This window comes from Phasianus colchicus, chromosome 1 (assembly GCF_987193195.1).
Source record: "Phasianus colchicus chromosome 1, bPhaCol1.hap1.1, whole genome shotgun sequence".
NCBI lineage: Eukaryota > Metazoa > Chordata > Aves > Galliformes > Phasianidae > Phasianus > Phasianus colchicus.
In genome coordinates this window covers 86483452-86505552 of record NC_143436.1, presented here as the reverse complement: position 1 = coordinate 86505552, position 22101 = coordinate 86483452, and the positions used below count along the sequence as shown (strand labels likewise).

The 22101-nt window shown below is 38.9% G+C and overlaps 2 long non-coding RNA genes across 2 annotated transcripts in view; one reads left to right on the top strand and one right to left on the bottom strand.

The window, feature by feature from the left end:
• The window catches only part of LOC116242346 (uncharacterized), a 211442-nt gene that overhangs the window by 90831 nt on the left and 98510 nt on the right, over nt 1–22101 (bottom strand). The window lies entirely within an intron of this gene.
• On the top strand, nt 684–20138 carry LOC149919817 (uncharacterized). The gene is made up of 4 exons (XR_016463699.1): nt 684–1029; nt 14432–14512; nt 18011–19723; nt 19802–20138. It is a non-coding gene; the product is annotated as an uncharacterized LOC149919817 (long non-coding RNA).

Genomic DNA, 22101 nt, shown 5'->3' with positions numbered 1-22101 from the left:
ATGCTCGGGCTGCGCCCGCCTCCATAGCGAGAAGGGGCTGCTGCCTCCTCCCGTGCCGCGGCTGGAACGGCCTTCTAAGCATGCACAAGCAGCCCTTCCCGTTTGTACGGAAGCGTTTGTACGAGAGCCAGAGAAGGAACAAATTAAGCTTGCCTCACGCCGTGCCCCCTCTGCATGAGAGCGAGCCTCATTCAGCCCCAGCTCTCACAGGCTGTGCTGACTGGTACGGGGACTTGAGAGCCACCAGTGTGCCAACCACATCCAGCCCAACACAGCCTTCCTCTGCGAGCCCTCCGCTCCCACATCCTCTATTGGCACTCAGACACAGCACCCACACAACTGAAAGGTTTCAGTGTAAAGGTGAATGTTAACACCACAGAGCTGTCTCAAAGCTCCACAGAGCACAGTCTCCTTGGTCAAGAGCTGCTAGCAAGCCAGTGACAGTTAACATTAAGCGAAAATTAAGTCAGCCTGCTTTGATTCTCCTGAAAGCCATCACAAACCTTTCATGATGAGCTGCTGTGCTCCACTGAAACCGGGAGGCTTTAAGACTACAAGAGCATCAGAGGGTGTGTTTGTGTGTTCAGGTGCTGCCATAGTGCAAATTTGCTGCGCCAGCTCTCTAGCCACCCCTGCTTACTCTAGCTGTGTTATGCCCCAGCGTCCAGACCACAGTCATGCATCAAAATGGCTGCCAGGCCCAGCTGTCAGCAGCCTGCTGCCTTGGAGTTTGGGTGGAGCTATCATCACTATGTAGATACACCCCAAAAAACATTACAACTCAGTTGTGGTTTTAGAACATCAGGCAAAAAAATAATGTGCATTTGGGCTACAAAAACTGAATGTTTTCCTTTTAGTCATTGCAGCAGATACAAGCACTTAAATGGAGGAGGAACAAGGAGCCACACTTGATCAAATGACTACACTAGTTTACACTACAGAACCTCCACAGACGTCGTTGAATCTATTGAGTTTGCACTTGTTACAAGAGGATGGGTCCCAGGTTTCTAATCTTACAGAAACTTGAAGGTATGTTTGCATGAATTACTGTTTTTACATCCTTTCTCCCTTTCCCTATGTTCAACTTCAGCTAGAATAGCATTTCAGTCTTAATTACTTTTCCCATGAAATAAAAACTGTTGCTTAGAGCAGAACATATACACAGGGAAGACAAACTGTCAAGAGAAGCAACCCCCTTCAACAAATCCATTCATCAGAATTCACTGTGAAAAATATTCAGCTCACCTCAGTGAGACTAGAAATCAGGCCCTCCACCACTATCTCAGGCAGAAAGGAGTAAATTTCAAGGCTGCATCTTGCCCTGGACTCAGGCCTTCAAGGTGTGAGTAAGGAAAGATCAGAAATAGGAAATACAAAGGAGACCCCTCAACTGCTCCCTTCAAGTTTTGTTTTCACCCTTTTGGAAAGCTCCCAGAGAAAAAGCATAGTTATATTAAAGGAAGACCAGGAAAAGCAACATGTTGTTCAGAATGCTGATGCTCATGGCATAAGAATATGTACGAAGGATCAGAGTAGGAGCTTTCTGTTCTCAAGGTTTGAGTTTTGTTTTTTTTTTAAATGGATATCATATCCTCTAGTTGTAGACAACAGCTGATGCACTTATAAGCTAACATACTGGCTTAATGTGCCAGAAGAGAGCACTCTTTGAGAGACATAGCATGCAGAACAGCACAGGAACCAGGCTTTGCATTTTCTAAAGGTTCAGAATAGTTCCTGCTTTGTTGCTAATGGAAATAATTTCTCATTTCAATGCACAATAGGTGGTATTTACTTCATCCCATAGCATTTCTAAGCTGTAATCAGAAAATAACCTGTTTTCTTGTTTAAGTGGGATCACCAGTTTAAATTTTAAGACCACTTGTTTTAAAATATACAGTAAGCCTTAAGTCTACAGATTATATGACCATCTGTACCATAAGGTTTCAGAAAGCTTATATTAAAAAGCATAGTGAATAAAAGTTAAGAGAAATGAATAAAGGAGAAGAGCAGGATATCCAGCACTTGTTTGCAATTGTACATTTATTTCAAAGTTACAGCTTGGGTAAGTTCACTATCTAGTAAGTATCAAGTTTTCCCACTATGGTGTCAGCTTTGGAAAGAGGAGCTTTCTGCTCGTCTGCCTTGTCATTCCCAGTGACAAAGCAGCTTGTAACATTCCAAGAACTTCTCACTTGCTCTATGCTTTTATTTTTTTTGGTCTCCCCAGTCTGAATGTGTTCACCAGATGCAGTGACAGTTGTATGAAAACAAGGAAAAATGAGACCAGAGATGTAAATAGATGCAGTATTTCCCAGTGGCTTATTTTCTAGTGGGTTATCCTTGCTGAAATGAGTATGTAACACTCTGCTAACCAGTGGAAATTCCAGAGGTAAATTCATACCAGATATACTCAGCTCCATGTAGTTCTTGTCAACTATTCTGCAACAGCTGATCTAATTACTTATTTGAATACAAAAACTACTAAATTTACTTAGTGGCTTATTTTCTTTCCCCCCTCATTTCACTTGTAGTTTATGAAAGTTCATAGGAACAAATTTGTGTGCAAGAGAATATTTGTGATGGCAAGAAGGTTCTGTCAATGTTTGTGAGAAAATCTGTCTGCAATGGAAACATTCATGTACACATACTGAAAATTCATTGTAAGCTTGAGAGTTATCCAGTCAAGACACAGAACCATACCATCTGGAATGAACCTTACAGCAGACTCAAGAAACAAACTTTCACAGCTTTCTGAGAAAAGGACTTGAAAGCAGCTCATAGGCTAGAAGGTGCTCATCTACATCTCTCACCAAATCCTTGGAAATAATCAATTCATCTTAAGTAGTATTTCTGTTTCACTAAACTTGAAGAATGCTGGACCTGAGTAGTGAAGGGTATCTGCCCAAGGACTGCTGATAGCAGATTCGCACGTGGGGAGAGGAAACAGCAACTTCCTCACTCATTGATGAAGTTGAACAGGAACAGTATCACTAGCCATGCTCCCCTACAGAAACTTACACAGGAGTGGTCAGCCAGTTTGTAGACTGGACATAACAAAACCAAAAGCTAGACCTCAAAAGTGGAACAGGTAGGAACTGTCAAGTGCTTTCTGTGAGGTCTGTCACTTATCCAAGGTTCAGAAGTATCTTTGTCCCACTCCTATGTGATGTATTTAACACCAGCTCTGCAGAATTGCCAAGTCATATGATGAAACAACAGAAAACATGAGCTAAGAGAACAAATCTCGCATCGCTCCAAGCTGCTTTTCAGGCTGTTTCCTTCCCTTCCAGCATGGTTCTTTCTGAACTGTTGCTTCACACTCCAAAGCCCTAGTGCCTTGATATGCTAGGCAAGAGCTGATATGTTTTGCATCTGTAAAAGGCACACTCCTTATTCAAAGGGTGGTGTCCCATTAGCAACAGCTTAAAAAATGATTTAAACATTATGTTCATTGCACACAAACACTTCTCACAAAGCCTTCTGTTCCCATTGAGGCTAAAAAATTCCACTGTATGCGTAATCTTTTATGAGTGCATTCTTTGAATACTTTATATCTTAGAACTGTAACAGTGCTGTTTATAAAAAGGAATGATACTGATAGCAATGTTAGGAACTTTCAGAAGGGACCACTTAGATCTTTAAATTTCCATATTAGTCCCATTTCAAGAAAAATACAAAGCAAAACAAAGACCCTCAATTGCATAGTTTAAATTCTTTAAGAAACAGCTTCACATGCCAGGCTAAGAGGATAGAAAAACCAATCTTTGCCTCCTTGATCAGGTCTTGCAGCCCCTCTGAGGACAAATTCACATTAGAGATTTTAATTGGGCACAGCTGCAAACTGGTTTACAACTACTGAATCAGGACAGCCAGGCTGTCCTGCTTGACTGAGGATATTTAGGGAACACACCAAGGTGGGAGGTGAGAGGTCTGATGAGTTTGAGGACCCTGTGTATGTCAACCAGGGCCTGTGTCCAAGGACATTCAGATGAATGGTGCACCCAGTAGCATCTTATTAATACTCAGATGCCTTTTATCACAAGTTACTTCTGCTAAAACAACTGCAGTACACTACTTCAGCATACAACCTTGGAGACTACCTGAGTAATTTCAGTGCTGTTCAAAAAGTCTGCACTGAATCCCCTCACTTCCTGCAGAAGCAAGGGAGTAGTTCATCTGATTTCCAATTTCTTTTAGTTTAAACTTTAATTTAAATTTTGTCCATTTAAATTAACATTGTCTCTCTCATCTTAACAAAGAACAATGTTAAACGTTCGTTGGTTTAACAAGTTCCACTTACCAACTAGTCAATCTCAAGGGACTTTTTCTAATCATTCCTCAAGGAACTTTTCACACTGCCACAACATCACATGTTGTAAACAGTGCTGCCAGCAGGGCTGCAGGCGACCCATTTTAGGGTCTGTTACAACTTCTTCACAGTCCTCATAACAGATATAATCTTCTACAAACCTACTGGGCAATATGGACACACTGGAGCACAAGGATCATGTTCTGCTCTGCTCTTTCCATAGCAGCAATTATCCAGTGACTGAAAAGCATCATATCACTGGAGATGTACACAAATGATTTCAGAATTCAGTAACTCAAGGGCAAAGATACAGAAGTCATCTTCCTTTACACAATTTTTTCCATGTTTTAAAACAGCTTGTCAGAATAAAGTGCAAGTTTGAGTTCATTTCCACAGAGGTACTGCACTACATTAGAAGGACAGAGTTTTCAGTGTGCAAAGCCTTTGTTGTAAAAGATTAGCACTTCGCAGCTCAACTCAATTCTAGCCCTACCAGCAAGGGACAACCTTTGCAGTCTAAAGCTGCTTGATCTTTCTGTTGCCTTCAGTTAAGATAATCTTACTTCACTGCTCCCTTCTCTTGTAATTTCCTTGGTTCTCCTCTTAGTTTTCTTCTGTGGGTGAAATCACTCCTTATTTCCAGCTCCTTTTAAGCTCAGTACTACCCAGTCATTTTCCCTATTTCAAGTATTAGTCTGAACTTGAATGAGTTTGGTTTATTTGCAAAAGCACTTGCCTCTCTTTGCTCACATTAAAACTAGTGGAAAGAGAAATCATACCAGAGTATGTCCTAAATACTTGTTAATATATGAAGTAGCTCTTCAGCTCTAGGAGAAGCACAGATAAAGCCTCAGTTGCAATGCATGAATGAGATATGAACATGCTGGAAACATGCAAAAAATAACTGGAGGTCTTCACAGCAAGACCTATGAGGGAATACTGAATGAACCAAAATTGTTTTCTCCACTAAAGGGAAAACCAAAGGGGGAAGGAACACCGATATTCCCATACATAGAACACTTCTGCAGAGTAAAAAAGATTACACAGATTTTTCTGTTCATTGGAAATAACATAGGTAGAGACAGGGTATTTGTTGAGGGAAGGTGAGAGAGGACACCCATCTGGTTTAGCTGCTTTTCTTACTTCATGCAAACTTCAGCCTTGGCATTTTCTGTCCTCAATCTTGATTTTCTGTCCCTAGGTTTAAAGTGGCGTTTAGAGTGGCTTTGAGTTGTTGTTTCTTTTCTCCCCAGTTTATACTAGCAGTCCTCACTATTTTGAACCATTTACCTTGCTAGACAGTGAGCCAGCTGACCTCATTTTACATGGTAAACTTAGATTAATTGCAATTAAACTCTTTCTTCACTTTCAGACCTCCCCTCATCTCATTTCTTCCTTACCAAAACACTACCTAGTAGTACTCTTCTCCAAATCAGAAATGTAATTTAAAGGTTCAGTGAGGGTGACTATTTCAACCCCATTTTAATCCTCATGCAGGAACACTTACATTTAATGCCCCCAAAACATATTCTGGCTAGCTGCAAGCCTGCATTCCAAGGAATAACCAGATTACCTTGTAGCACTGTCCTAACATGGTCACTTGCAGTACACATTTGAGAACAAGGCACGTGAACTTGGACTCACCTCTGTGACATGCAACCACTTCACTTTGAACTGGCTTGAAGAACTGAAATAAGCTCATTTCTTCCCAAAACATGTCATGGAAAGGTTCCTCATAGTTTCAGTACCTTTAAGAACTTGCAAGTTACTAAAAAAATAGTAACACTTGCAGTGATATGCATCTGGTTATATCTGTTATCTGATGGTCTCAACTGCAAGACATGCATTATAGCATTTCTATGTGCTGGGTAGCATGACATCTGTTTTAGAGCAAGTGGTGAGGCCCATAAGATTCCAGGGGCCACACAGTTCTTTAGCAGACTAAGGGTCAAAACAAGCAACTCAATTTTACAAAACAGCTTGCACAAAACCTCAATTTCTTAAGGTTTTTGAAGACTCACAAAATGTTTTGCAACTACAGGTTTAGGGAAGAAATTACAATCCTATTTTTCTTGAGCAGCTGTTTTTTTCCAGCCATTTGTAATTCAAGCAGCTATCTACAGTACCTGAAATACCTTCTAGAAAAGAGAATGTGGTATTAGCAAACAACAATTTACCCTCACAAGTTAAAAAAAAAATACACAAAAACCCCAGAAATTGTGCTTCCCTTATAGTGGTAAAGGCTGACCATATGGTGATCAGTGCAAACAGTTCTTTCAAGAAAGTGTTCTTTAACTAGAGCTAATGAAAGGCATGGAGGGTCAGTGAGTTGACAAATACTAGCAGGTCAGGGAATACAATAAGAAAAAAGCTTATTTTCCACCCAAGAATTAACTGTTCTAAGTAGTGTAAACTCAATTTAGAAAGTGAATAGAAACTTGGGCCAGTGGGGAACTCACATAGGACAAAGCTGAATTTTATATTAAGTTTACTGAGTTATTTGGAGAACAAAGACAGTCTATCAAAACAAAAATGCTGCAGTTTCCTGGAGCACTCTGGAAGCTGCAAGTCTTTGCATAGGAGAAATAGCTAACATTACATGCCCAGTCTGTCACTGAGAGCAGAGCTGACTGTAATTATTACATCTTTACCCCTGTAAATCTTGTGCCACTATTGAAGAACGCACTCCTAAGCAGAGAATTTAATCATTTGAGCTACAACTATTCTGTTACAGCTACTTCTGCAGGACTCCCTCCTGTGGACACACTAGACTGGAACAATTAGTGAGTAATTATTACAAAATGAAGCCAGTTTTTTTTCAGAGCACAATGTCCACATGAGGGAGTTACACTGAAGTAAAGTTCTTCCACTGCAGCAGTGCTGGTCAACTTCCCCATGTAAACAAGCCCTAAAGTTATGGAGTCCCAGAGAATCAGTCTTCCAAAAAAATTGTATAGCTTCAAAAACTGACCCTAGAAGGACCAGAACAAATTAATACATAAGCTTTCGTACCATAAATGTAATTCATTTTATACTGTGTGAAGTGTAATAGAAATAATTCTGGTATTAAACAGCCACACACACATTTTGGAGTGTCTTTGCTACACCCCAACTTACTAGATAGCTCAGAGGAGCAATAAAATATGCTGCCACTCCAGAAGATTTTATAAGCACTCAATGACAGACAAGAGGGAAGGCCCACAGAAGTAAACGTTATGAAGATGAATTCAAAGTTCAATAGCTTGTACAATGCATTATAGAAGGGTAGAGGCAAAAATTTTACCCATACCATGTAGTCATCCACAAGCATCATAAAATCCGAAGAGAAAACTTGAGGAAGCAAATAGTTTATACGTTTCTCCCCAGTCTGTAGGAAGTAAGAATACATGTATTTCCTATGAGTTGGCAAGAGGGTAAAAAGCATTTCTGTCTCCAAATTCAGAAGAGTACAACAGCAGTTTCCTAATTCTTTTTATGGAAGCTTGCCCTACCATAGAAATGACAGAGAACGTGCTTTTGAACTGTAAGTTTCATCTGTAGCAAGAGGGAGAAAGCTTCTGTGAAGCTCTTTTCACGTGCTTGGCTCCTCTGAAGCCATCATGGCTTCAGAACGAGAAGTCTCTCTGCTCTTCCTTCAAAGACAAGTTAGCTTTGCACTGTTCACAAGCCCAAATCATCCAAAACTGACAGCTTATGAGGAAGATAACCTATCCAGAGTACTCTTCATTAGTTCCCCAATACCCAAGGAAAAAGAAGTGAGAATTCAGAGTTATTTTGTCTAAGCACATTCAAACATGCACTGCCCTTCCTGGCAACTTTCGCATCAGACTCCATCATTCTATCCACACCCACCACAGCAGTACAGCTGTTCAAAAAACCCTGAAAACTCTGTGATAATGGAAAATTTATTTTCTTTCATTCTCAAAAGTGATTTTATTGCTTGCATTGAACCTTACCAAAAGGATTCTGGGCTAAGCAGAGGAAAAAAAAAAAAAAGGTTTCCTTCCACCTAGTCACAAACAGCAGAAATTAAGGAAAATCTGAGGCCTCATCGAGACTATAGCAGACCTTAGGCAAGGTAAGTATAGCTGACTGCAGTCTATAAAATATCTATCTTATAAAATCATTATAAATGACAGCTGCAACAAACTCACACATGCAGAAAAACAGTATTTAGTCCAAAACCAGGTACAATAATACATCTGATGTAGTGCTACACCATATACAGATTTTCTTGGCACAGATCCATTTTGTCAAATTCTTTGGTTTGAAGAACATTATCCTTAAGAATAGCGTGATAGTATAATGGATAGCTCACTTGTAGAAGCTGCAGTAGTGCTGGTGGTTGCCTTACTGCTCTTTTGTAATAAGGAAAAGATGTGTTACATCTACAGACACTGGATAATGCTTTCACTAGAGCCAAATGGCTTAGTACAAGATTCATCATAAACAGGTTGTGAAATAGAAATGATTTATATGAACACATTTGGAAAGTGTTCAAGGACTTTATGTATGAAGTCAATCCTGATTTATTCAACAAAGCTGGAAAAATTATTTATGCAGTAGAAGATGCATATAGGAATATTTGCCAAGATTTTCATTCTTCCATAACACAAATGTATACATACTTAAAAACACTATACAGAACATACCTACTCTGCTGAGTAGAGACTGATCCAGCCTCATTCTGCCTGTGCTCTGAGCAGGCTAGACAGAAGCCAGTCCCAGACCAAAATCTATACAACATTCTAGAATGATGTTTCACCCACTCCAGTTTGGTGGGTTTTTTGCCTCATCAAAATATGGGCAGTATATATGAACAGTATGAAGCAACTCATCTGCAGAAGCCATCAGCACAAGGCCAAACTTCTGTGGATGTGTCATAAGCAAAAAATATTAAGGCAACATTTAATTAATTTGATACACTTTGTTTCCCAATAGGAATGGCATAATGGTAGCAAAGTAAAAATTATTAAAAGCTGGAGGTCAATTCACTTTTTAAGTCTTAAAATAAGGATTCTTATTTTGGTCAGCCTGAAGAATATTGCTGGTGTGTTCTAGATCATATGGATAAAACAGATCAGATAATATATGTGCATACCAAGGCTCTTGCTAACATACATTCTTTTATGTTTCATGTGGGAAAAAAGAATTACTGCAATTACAGCATGAGTGACAAGTTCCAAATTCACTGTCTTAATTCTAACCATATTTATGGTGAACTTTGATGTGAATCATTTTATGTCTCTCCTTTTCCCAAAATGCATTCATTCATTTTTTGGGGTTCTGGTCAGAGACAACTTAGTCGTTTTCAGCACCACCAAGAGAAGGGACATGGATTCTCAAGCACTTAGATTATGAGGCAAAGTTAAAGATCTTCCTTTGGGATGCAAAGGAAGACAGTAGGATAAAATGTAAACAATTCTGTAACATTGAAACTGAAAAGCTTAAGATGTTCATCACTATTGTTAGTAATTCTAAATGAAAACATTATTCTACAGTTCTAATTATCACTGAACAGTTTTAGTAGACAATGGTATGGTATCCTTGGTATAGATTTCCACACTAGTGAAATAAGGATGAAAAATCTTCATTTAGTCAGTTTAAATGCTGAAATTGGAATTAATACTTTGTGACATTCTTAAAATATTATGCTGTCTCCACAATTTACGTACAAGTTTTAAATCTTCCATCCTTTAGTTTGTACTATTCAGATGGTTATTCAAAAAAACATTTTTTAATTTTAGGGACCAATATAAAGGATTTAATCATCGGTATTGTAAGAGTATCAAAGGCTGTTAGTTGTATTATGGCATCTTTTACATGCTAAAGGAAAGGAACAGGTAACAGTGTAAGAAATACTTATACTGGTGGCTTCAGAATTTAAATACTACTCCAGACTTACGTTCTGCTTTCATCTGAAGCACAGAACTTCGCTGAGTGAAAAACCTGTCAAGTTATCACCAAACTAAGGTGACAACTCAGCTCAATGAGGAGAGCAGTTTTAAAACAAAGGTACACAGAGAATTCTTATTCCAGGCAAAGCTCAGTATTCATTTACACAGTTTTACAGTTACTCTATAATTAACTTCTTAGGACCTCTCTACTTGGCTCATCAAGAATACACAGTATTTAGGAGGCAGCTGCATTACCCCAAATATCACAGCTTTCACTGTGAAGGTAAACCATACATGCAGTCATCTGTAAATAAGCCATGAAAACAAACCACTTGGGCTTCACTGAAAGGTTGTTCATTCTGAGAAACTGAATAATGTCTTCTGAAGTCAACAGGAATTCATCCAGAATTTCATTTAAACATACATGGTCTTAGCTGTTATAGCCTAGTAACTGCTCTTTAGCATGATGTTACTTCTGACAACCAGAGCAATAAGGTCTAAACAGGTAAATATGCAACTACTAGACTGCTCTCAAAAATCTGCAGGAAAGGCTATGGCAAAACAGCTCTTAAGAATCAGTACTTCCAAAATACTGACTTGCTATTCTTTCTGTAAGATGAAGTTATAAGGCAGGGTTCCAGTACAGCCATCTGCATTCTGACATTGCAGGCTGAGAGTACAGGAAGGAAGTATAAAGACAGTGCTGGAATATGCCCTAACCTGCTGGCTAGAGGAGTTAAAGGAAGTTGATGACTACTCAGAGTCACAGAACTGCAGGGATTGGAAGGGACTTCAAGAGATCATTAAGTCCAACACCTGTATTAAAGCAGGTTCCCTACAATAGGTTGTACAGGTAGGCATCCAGACAGGTCTTGAATATCTCCATAGAAGGAGACTCAACAACCTCTCTGGGCAACCTGCTCCAGTGCTCTGCCACCCTTACCATAAGGAAGTTCTTCTGCACATTAGTACAGAACTTCCTATGTTCAATTTTTTGGCCACTCCTCCTTGTTCTATCACTGTCCACCACCAAAAAGAGCCTGGCCTCATCCATTCAACTCCCACCTGTCTTTAGATATTTACAAACATTAATCAGAGCTCCTCTCAGTTTTTTTTTTTTCCCCTAAGCTGAACAGACCGAGGTTACTCAGCTTTTCCTCATAGGGGAATTGCTCTATACCCCTAATCACCTTTGTGACCTTCTGCCGGACTCCTTCTAGGAGATCCCTGTCTTTTTGAACAGGAGGATCCAGAAGTGGACACAGTATTCTAAATGTGGCCTCACCAGGGCAGAATAGAGAGGGGAGGAGATCACCTCCCTTAACCTTCTGGCCACACTTTTTTTTTTTTTTTAAATGCACCCCAGATACCACTGGCCTTAGCCAAAAGGCTACTGCTATCCTGTTGCCCACCAGAACATCCAGTTCCTCTTCAGCAGGTCAACCCCTAACCTGTACAGATGCATACAGTTATTCCTCCCCATGTGCAAGACTCTACACTTGCTCTTGTTGAACTTCATCAGGTTCCTCTCTGCCCAACTCTCCAGTCTATCCAGGTCTCATTGAATGGCAGCACAGCCTTCTTGGTGCATCAGCCACTCCTCCCAGCTTTGTATCATCAGCTAAGTCACTGAAGGTGGACTCTATCCCTTCTTCCATATCATTGATGAAGATATTGAACAAAACCAGAACCAACACCAACCCTTGGGAAGCACTATTAGTTAAAGGCCTCCAACCAGACTCTGCCACTGATGCGCTGAGCTCTGCCAGTCAGCCACTTTTCAATCTAACTCATTGTCCACTTATCTATCCTGCACTTTCTATGTTTCCAAACGTGTATCTTGAGGAAAACTGTGACAGACACCTTGCTGAAGTTATACAACATCCACTGCTTTCCTCCCATCTACCCAGTCAGTGATGACATCATATAAGGCTACTAGGCTGGTCAAGCATGATTTTCCCCCTTAGTGAACTCATGTTGACTACTCCTGTTCACTACTACTCCTCACTGTCCATATAACATCATAAACTCATCTGAAACATCAACAGAAGCTGCATCACATCAAATTCTAGCTGCATAGCTACAGATCATCCCTAACTGCTATTTCACCTTTGCAAAACCTTACTCAAGGTCTTTCCCAAATGTAGCTGCTTCAAAGGTTATGTGACTCAGCAAATAAGTTCAGCCTCAGCTAAGGAGAAACAGTAACAAAGATATTCAGGTACTCTTAATATGCCTACAAGATGCTTGAGTAACTCACATCAAACGAATAGGCTTTTTCATAAAAAAATTAAGTACAGGCAGTAGAGAACACCAATGGTCATCAACTTCTACCTCCTACTTGAGACTCAAGATAGTTTTCTATAGGGACAAAAACTATTTTCACCTCCTCAATGCTGAGCCCCCACGTAAGAATATTAAGGATGCTGAGGTAATGCTGGCTTCTTGCTTATTAAGGATTTTGTAAGCAAAGTCATTATCAGGAGGTTAATGCTTTAAATAGGCTGAATGCCCTATACCACAAAGCAACAGAAAACCAGATGACATAGAGGAAGCAAGAGGAACACAGCAGTTTCATCCCACCAGTTCTGCTTCAGATATCAACCTGAGAAATGGAAGTGTACCTAGCAATTTTAATTGCTTATTTCAAATTATCCAGATATCAATATCTCAGAGTTACCAATCAAATAAAGCTTTGTGATCTCTGCAAGAAGTGAATTCTAAGGCCACAAGAATAAAGTGTCTTCCAAGACAACAGATTTAACATCTTCTAAATTATGCTTTCTATGTTCCATTACAGTTTTACATAAATTCTATTCATGCAAAAAAATGTAACTCCTGCAAACTTCACTTCAGTGAATATATCCTGCAAGATGTCAGAAGAAATAAAGCCAGCAAATACTGGAGTCTAGAACTTCCCCACACACAATATTCTTACTACCTTAAATGCAAGCTAAGCATAATTGTTCAGTGAATTTTAAAATAACTTGGATTGGCAAATGGGCCAAAACAGAGCTAGTACATATGCATCTAGAAAGATGAAATAAAATTGTCCTGAGTATCTTCTGAAACATCCTTCAGAGCAAGTGATCATCTCAAATATATGCAGTATTTCCATTCCCCCTGCTGTTAAAAGTGACTACTTAAGTGGCCTAACAGTCATGTGAAGAAATGGAAGTATAGATCACAGGGCTTTTTTTTTTTTTTTAAACATGGCAAGTAAAAGCATGTACATCTTAAAGCAAGAAGGCTGTCCTGACATCTTACACAGACAGATAACCTTGGCTCTTGCCTCTTTGCAAGACAAAAGGCAATGTGATTTTTATGAGTTTAGATCTAGTTACAAGAAAATTAAGACAGTTTCATTTCTAAAACATTTAACAGCCTTAATTCAAGTCACTTGAAATTGTTACTGCTTGTAATGTAAAGACTTAATGCAAGTTGACACTTGTATATACAAACTTGAGATGGTCCAAGCAGAAGAGCAGTGCATCAAGTGCTGCACGATAATGAAAAAATACTTCAGCTTTCGCTTTTCATCTAAGACGCAACAGGACTCTCAGGCTGATTCACTTTGGATAAAATCCCCCTCTTTTCCATTCACAAGCTGCAAGGTTCAAAGAGGGGTTTGCAGAGGTGTGCAAACCAGCAGCCAAAGAAACTCCTTGGTCTGTGCTTGATTAGAGAATCACAATCAAAGGATGGTTTGAGGGGGCATTTAAGGTCACCTAGATCCAACCCTCCTACTGTGGCCAGGAGCATCTTTCACTAGATCAGGTTGCTCAAAGCTGAGCTGCAACTTTTTTTTTTTTTTTTTTAAATGTAAATATGTTCTTGGTCTGTGCCTGCTGCAGATTACTGCTCATGCTCTGGACAACAGAGACAAGATATACCCAGCCATTTTCTGCAGTGCAGATGGGAACAGTGGTCTTGTGGGCTCTTCATTGGTTTAACAATCAAGATGGAAATTAGACTTTTAACAATGGCACAAGTCATGTCAAAGGCAGATGTTTGTTTCATAAGTTTTTTAATGTAATAAATCCTAAGGTTATTTAACAGTGTCTGGAATATGAGGAAATGTTACATTATTTTCAGTACAAAGACTAAGATAAAATAGTGCCATTGAAAAAAAAAATTCAGAACCCAATCCTTCCCTCTTAGGAAGGAGAAGAAAAACGTCACTCATCTTTTTTCAACATCAAATTCTTGCTTTTATTCCTCTCAGGCCTTTCCCTCTTGGCTTGGAGTGTCTGGTGTTCAACTCTGGTATGGCTGCTGGTATGAGCAAATGGTCCTGGATCACTTCGTAAGTTTTTTTTAGGTCGTGACTTTCATAAAAGCAGCTAGTAAGCAGTAAGAACTGCTGGGATTATTGTTATTGGTGAACTTCCCTGAGAAAACAGCATGTTAGAGAAGCACTGAACAATTGAAACCAATAATTCAAGTTGCCCAGCTTTGTTACCAGCCATCCTCAATTTGTGGATATCATTCCATTCCCATCTGTCATCGTAGTGAGTAAGAACTTCCAACACAATCTTAAATTTCTAGGAAATATCTTTATCATAATAATTTACAAGTAGAACTTTCTATCAGACTCCAGACATCCCTTACAAAGAACTGTTCAGTGCTCAACACATTGCCCTGAAGCTTTCATTGTCATGACACAAATTTAAGTGAAGCAACTGAGGCAGAGATGGCCAGATTATCCTTTGTCAAGGAAAGACTTCAGTGAATATTTCTAATTAGTCATAAACATTAAGATAGAGATCCAGTCTCAAATCACTGCTTTTTGGAGTACCATAAAAGGCAGACAAAATCTGCCTATTGTCTATAAGGCTACTCTTATAGACTTCCCAAGCTTTCCCCTAGCTTTCCAAAGATCCCACTAGATTATTTCTCCTGCAGAGAATGGAAGTTTAGGGTACCTAACACTTACCCACTGATCTTTTGAGAACTACATGCTTGAAGTTTCACAGCACAGGACCTGATCTGTGGTGATGAATAGTATAAGGCTGGTTCAAGGGACAGAAAAACCAGCACTCTCCATGCACTGATTTCAGTGTTTTGGCAACAGGTAATCTGTGTGTAGAAATACAGTCAAAATCCATATGGCTGGAAATAAGTGCATGCTTTATTATCATTCAAATTCATCAAGAGAAAAAGTTATCTTTGTTAGGAAAATGAAAGAATGAGTACAAGGGAGTTTCTGGAATGGAAAGAAGAGCTGCATGCAAAACCAAGAAGGAAAAAAACACCAGATATGGAATTTTCTTTGAGACCAAGAACCCTCCCTGGAACTTGATCCAAAAAAATCCATATCACCTACATGTCAGTAGGAATCTGCAGATTTGCAGGGATTTCAGTGGGAAGTTACATAAATAAAAGGCTCTTCTTGCAGGAATAGGCTGGAGGCTAGAAGAGCTCCCATGATACTCATATATCTAATTAAGAACAGCAGATTGGAAGGGACTCTTGGGTCACTGAGTTCAGTCCCTTGTTTTTGCAGGCAACCATGCCATATAATCTTTTTCATATGCCGCTCAGGCTCTGCTCAAAATCAATTAAGATATGTGTGTGTGGCTTGGGTTTTTCTTGTGCTTTGCTCCTGGTACTCTTAAGGAAAGTTGTCTTAGACTCTTTTCTTTCAGAATGAGAAATACTTTAAAATCCAGAATAACTGCACTCAGATTATACCCATCTGTTCTTGTGTTAGCATTCCCCTCAGCTTAAGTAGCACTTTTTTCTAATATATTTATAGAATACATTCATAACCCTCTCTGTTTGGCTTAATCATGCTGGCTCAGCTCTCCCCCTCCCTTGTAAGATTTCTCCAGCCCTGAACATTCTGAGCACTTCTTGCACCTGTTAATTAAGAAAGCTTAATTCAAACAGAAACAGGTATTCTAGCCATACTCAGTGTTCCCAATGAAGGCTGTTTGCAACAGTACTTCCTCAACAAAGCTTTTGGAAATATCTTGGCTGATGCTACCTAATACATTTAACCCCATTTCTGTTAGATATAGTAAGTGGAAATTTCAGCAAAAGTCCCATTGACTTCAGTGGGTGAACTCTGTCAGCTTTCTTTGTTCCCAGTGTCCAGACTTCATTCTGCAGTAAAAAATACTATTTCAACTAATAAAGATTTAGAAAATAACAAAAGCTAGCAATATGTATTTGCACATAGCAATATGTATTTGCACATAATTATGAAATGAAAAATGGTAGTATTTGTAATGGGTACTGGAAGATAGTTTTGAGAACTTATGTTAAACTAGTTGAATTAAAAAATACATCTTAAAATTAATTGATGGATAGATTCTTTGACTAGCTTTAATAACAATATACCCAAAAGATTCATCAGAAATGAGATTAAAATTACTCTTTCACATGAAAGAATTCATATTTATCTGCTGGATGCTGCATTTGGCATGAACAGCAAACTTGCAAAAGGGTGGAGGATTTGATCAAAAGGTCCAGAAAATTTATGTGGGTAAATGAAGCCAATCTATTTGGCAAAGTATACAGATAACACCACTGTCACATTGTTTTGCTATTCTTTGATATTGCGAGTTTTCCAAAGTAAATCTGTATTCAATCAATTGGAAGCAGCAAGTCATAATAAAAGGTATTCTCTGTAGGAAGAAATAAGCAGAGAAGACACAGGATTTGAGGCTGCAGAGAATGTCTTACTACACTCACAACACGAGTTCTGGAATTTAAGAACTGTACACCCATCTGCTACACTGGCCACTTTCTCAAAAGTGATAGATGACATTCAGTGACAACCTGATAGATATCAAATTGATATGTACCTTCCTGATTCTTTGGAATATTATGCCCTTTGAAGTATGTCCCTGAACAGAGGCATCTCAAAATACACCTGAAACCTGAAAATATAGGTCACCATACATGGTGAATGCTTGCTACTTTTGTTTAGAAGCAGCTATGTATTAATTGAACAGCTTCCTCATCAAGAACACTGACAAGATAATCCAGCTACATAACATTGATAACAGGATGAATCAATACTACGGGAATTTTTCAGTCAACAGCAACATGCATGGTTAAAACAGACTAAACTGATGTGTAACATTTTTATGACCAAGACATATTTCCATTCATTGCCACTAATCATGCTGTAAATCAGAACCAGTTTTGGATATGCTTGCAAGGAGTTCTGAACGTTTCTTAAAGACAGATTCTTTGGATGAAAATCTCTCCATATCTCCTTATCTGACAGTTATCCCATCTAATCAATAGACAGGATTAAAAGCATCACCATTTCTTCTAAAGTCAGCTTTATTGTATATGCTGTGCTGCAATTGCCAATATTAATTAACATTCCTGCCAGCTGTTTGGTGGCAAAATGAGTAGCATTGAACAGAGAATCAAATTATTCTCAGACCAAAAATAATGAACTAGGGTTTCCTTCCTGATGAAAAAAATCTCTCGTTGCCAGATGCTTCTTGTCTGAAATAATGACTTAAATCTTGGCTGCATTGAGTAGTGAAGTCTTTTCTCATAACCTCTTCACAAAGCATGTTCAGTCAGTGCCTTCACCCTCTTAAAACTTGCATGCAATTGTGATCCCAGACACTTAAAGTCAGATTATAGGCAAGCTGAAGCCAAACCAGAGCCACAGTATTCAAGCTCTGAACTCTTAAAGCTCAGTGTGTAGGGGTACACATGCATACAAGTTCAAGATTTTGGGTTGGCACCCTCTTCCTCCCCTCCCCCCCACCCTGTATCTGTTATCTTGCCTTGTTTTTATTTTGAAGTTATTTTTCTCCTTTTACTTTTGTAGGCACACAGTAAGCAAAAATGGAAATGAAAAACATTTCTATACTGAACAATGCAATCAAGCAGTACCATGAGGAAAAAAAAATGAAGAAACTATGTTCCAACATGTTTCATGGTTTTGTGGGAGTCTTCCAATAGCTGTCCACCTCATTTAAAGTAATTAAATCCTGTTTTACTTCCTTGCCCACTTATATTCTAGCTATAATGTTAGCTTCAACTTCATGGAGACAGATAAAGAGCTAAGCTAGTGTCAGTAAATGTCATCACTGCAGTAATAAAAGCAATACTTATTATAGAGGTATTCACCTGAAAAAAGAGAACATCTGAGCTCTCATATTGATCTAAGAATTGCTAATTCAGTCTGTACAAATACCTGACATGTAGTTTGGAAGTGACAGGAAGCTTCAGAAAGAATCAATAACATCTTCAGTTTTCAGACAACCGAAAAGGATGACGTAGTTAATTTTTTGTGTGTTTGGGTCTAATGAGAATGGCTTTCTGTACAACAGTGTTTTTAAAAACATACTTTGAATTTTTAGTTGCCTTTTATATCTGAAGCACTTGGTTTCAAAATGTTTCATCTACTAGACTTCAGACTACCATTTTTGTTGCTTTTCCTCAAGGATTTATTTTGGCCAAAAACCTTGACCTATACTAGCACATATTTATGAAATGTTTTCATTCAATCTTTTTTGAACACAGTTCTGACCAATATGTTTGTCCTGGTCTGTTTTAATTTCACTTATTCCTTTCTGGAGAAGAGCAGTGTCCAGGCATCAACATTCAGATCCACAAGCCATGCAAGAGCTCCCAAGATGAAAGGATTCCACTGAATTGCTTGGCAAGTCACTCCCCTCTCCTTATTTCTATCTAATGGCACAAATATTTGCTCTCTTGCATCACACCCAGAGCTCAAAAAAAACACTTTGAGTGTGCAGCACCAGAAGCACAAAGCTGTCAGGAGCTGGATGCCTTTGGTAGTTGTTAGTCAGGAAAAGCACACGTAGTGGTAGAAAACAAAGGAGCAATTTTGAAAGACAGCAATAATTAGGTTCCTGGGTGTCATTCACGCATTTAGAGGAACTCTGTTCACACCATGCCCTATAGCAATTTCTTATAGTGGAATTAAATAGTTAATTGAACAGTATTTTATAACTAATCATCTCAAAGCAGAAAAACACAGTTTCCACATGCTTTTTACTTTCTTGGACAAAACTGGTTTGTCTAACAAAGAGACCATGTGTATTCCTTTTCATTTCTTTCAGTTAGCTGCTGCTTCTCTCCATGGCTACCAGCATTGAGCTGAATAAACATCATCCATTCAACTGACAGTGGAGTGAAAAATGCTATTTACTTTCACTGTAACTGACATGATCCCTACTTAAAGATACATCCTTTAAGACATTCTGTCCTCCCTCCTGAAGCTTACACACAGCCTCTAACTCTCACACAATAAAACTGAAGTGATATTTTTTTCTCCCCTCACTAGGTAGAATGCTTAACAGAACTTAACTACGGATGGAGCACAAAACCCATTGACTTTCAGCAGCATTTGGACAGAAAAGCATTTCTGAGGAATTTCACCTAGAATAATTTTTTCCTGACATATTACAGAATTATGAATCTTTGGGGAAAAAATGCAAGCACTCAGGAAAGCAAGCAACTGAACAAAAGACCTAGGAGATTTTAGAAGGAAGACAAGCTACTTTTGGAAAAGGTATTTTGTACAATTACTTCTCTATCTGAAAACTTCTGAATACTTCAAAGTTTATGATATAAACATGTCTCCTTCCAGTTCCAGAAGAACACACACCTGCATCACCATATCCCAGAGAATTAGCTCACCAGAGATGGCAGGGATCACAGGAGCTCAGATATTTCCCTTTCCCAGAGAGGCCACTGGATGGAAATGTAGAACATTTATCCATTTCCTGCCTCTGCTGGCAAAGAAAAAAAAACCTTGATGCCCACTGTTGCTCTCAGCTGACACTGTTTCTCCTGGAGCATAGTATCATAGTGATACTTTACAAATGCTAAAGCTTTCCAGGTAAGCCATTTAAATCTGTCAAATACATCACCATGCCTACTTCAGTCTGTAATCAGTTTTCAGGTAAGTGACATGCCCTCATCGACTTCCTTATGCCTTAAAAAAAAGCAAAAACACTTAGAAATTAAATTGCCACCCATATTTGGTGAAGCTTTGATGCTTCTTGCAAGTTGCACACTTTATATATCTGCCTCAGCAGAGCATGAGAAAAAACCTCTGGCTTAATTTTTTTTTTTTAACAATTCCTTTATTAAAAAGGAAAATTGTATTGATGCCCAAATTAGGGCATTGCTGAATCTGAAGATAACATCTGTGGGAAATGTGAGTGGCAAGTAACTTGTGTCTATCAGAGCATGAGTGATTCATAACAAATTTTGTTGGCAGGAGCTCAGATACATACATTTTATACATTTTAACAGAATGCATATTTAAACATGGAATAAATGACTCTAAGCTACAACATACACACACCACAGGCACAACAAATGCTGTCACCTTTATAACCAGCAGGTCTAAGCCCCTTCTGCCCCATTTGCACCATCATTTTCAATTGAGTCTAATGAATGCTTATGTGAGAAAACCATTGTTAAGTATGACTCACTTCCATGTCTTAATGTACACACCTGCAACAATGTGACTGCAAAGTTGCCAGTGAATGTTCACTTGTGCAGTTTCTTAGAAGAGCAGGTTCTGACAGCAGGACTTGCCTGTCTTTCCCTCCACAAGTAGAAAAGACCCACAGGATGCCATTTAGGCAAAGCCACAGGTCACAGGAAATCTAACTGTAAAAGGCAAAGAGAATCCAACCAAAGAAGCCGAGCTTCCACTTCTAAAGAAGATCCCCATGGATCTTCTAAAAACCGAAATTGCACTTGAGATTAAGCAACAGACCCAAGGAATTGTTTTGTTCCTATTTGGGATTAATGTTGCTGATATGTGGGGGCTACACATTGTCCAGTGTGAAAGTTTCATCACCAGCCAGTTTTTTATTAAGAGAAATCCCTAAATGCTGTTACTCATCTTCAACTCTGCCAGTAGCTAGCAATAAGTTGTGTTTTCAGCTTAACTGCATCCTTCCTTTTACTCTAACTGCAAAAAAAAGCCACAGCAGTGGCTGGGAGGTGAAGGTATTATTTCATTCTGCAGCAAATCTCCCACAGAGGAGAGTTCAATTGCTATGCTCTTAGATAGATTACCAAGTATGTCAAGATTTTAATTCCCCCAGGGGACAGATTTTCATACTACTTTTTTCGTATAAGGCCAAGAAGGAAGAGGGCTTGATCTCAGTTAAGGCATTGAGGCATTGTTGTAAAATTAAAAACAAGTAATCTAAAAACCTCACTCTCACCCAAGCACATTTCCATTCTGAGGATGCTGCTATCATGGAAGTTTCTGGAATAAGCAACAGCTGCAACCCTATGCTCAATGAGGGTGGTAAATTTGTCTTTCTTCGCAGCCAGTCAGAAAAGCCATCGAAACATGTAGATGAAAGAGCTACACCACCCTGTGCTGCTTACTGGACCAGCTGCTATTTTCATGCGAGTAAGAGCAATGAGGCCAGCAAGCCCAGACCAATGCCACATCCCTCCACCTTCCCCACTAAGGAGGAGAGGATAGAGTACTGTCAGAATCTACCTGGGAAAACATCTGCCATATCATTCATCCTTTGTATCTGATATTCCCCACATACTGTACATACAGGAACAAGACAACAAGAAAAATCTATAGCATCCATATAAAGATCACTTATGCTTGTAACACAAAACTTTAGTCACAGTTTTCAGCTATTCAGCAATTTAGTATTCAGCTGTAATAAAATATTATCTATTATTCAGTATATATCATAATAAGCTTGAAAAGTCTTCTCCTCCTCTCAACAGATACCCTTTCAGTCTTTAAAAGTAAGATTTTTCACTTGCAGTTCTTGTGTTTGGTCTGTAGCCAGAGGAAAATATTTTGGGAAAGTGTGAGGCCACTTGGACAAGACATCCCTGGGAAACCGGACTGAAAAAAAAAAAGGTGCTGTCACTTGTCACTTCAGAAAAAAA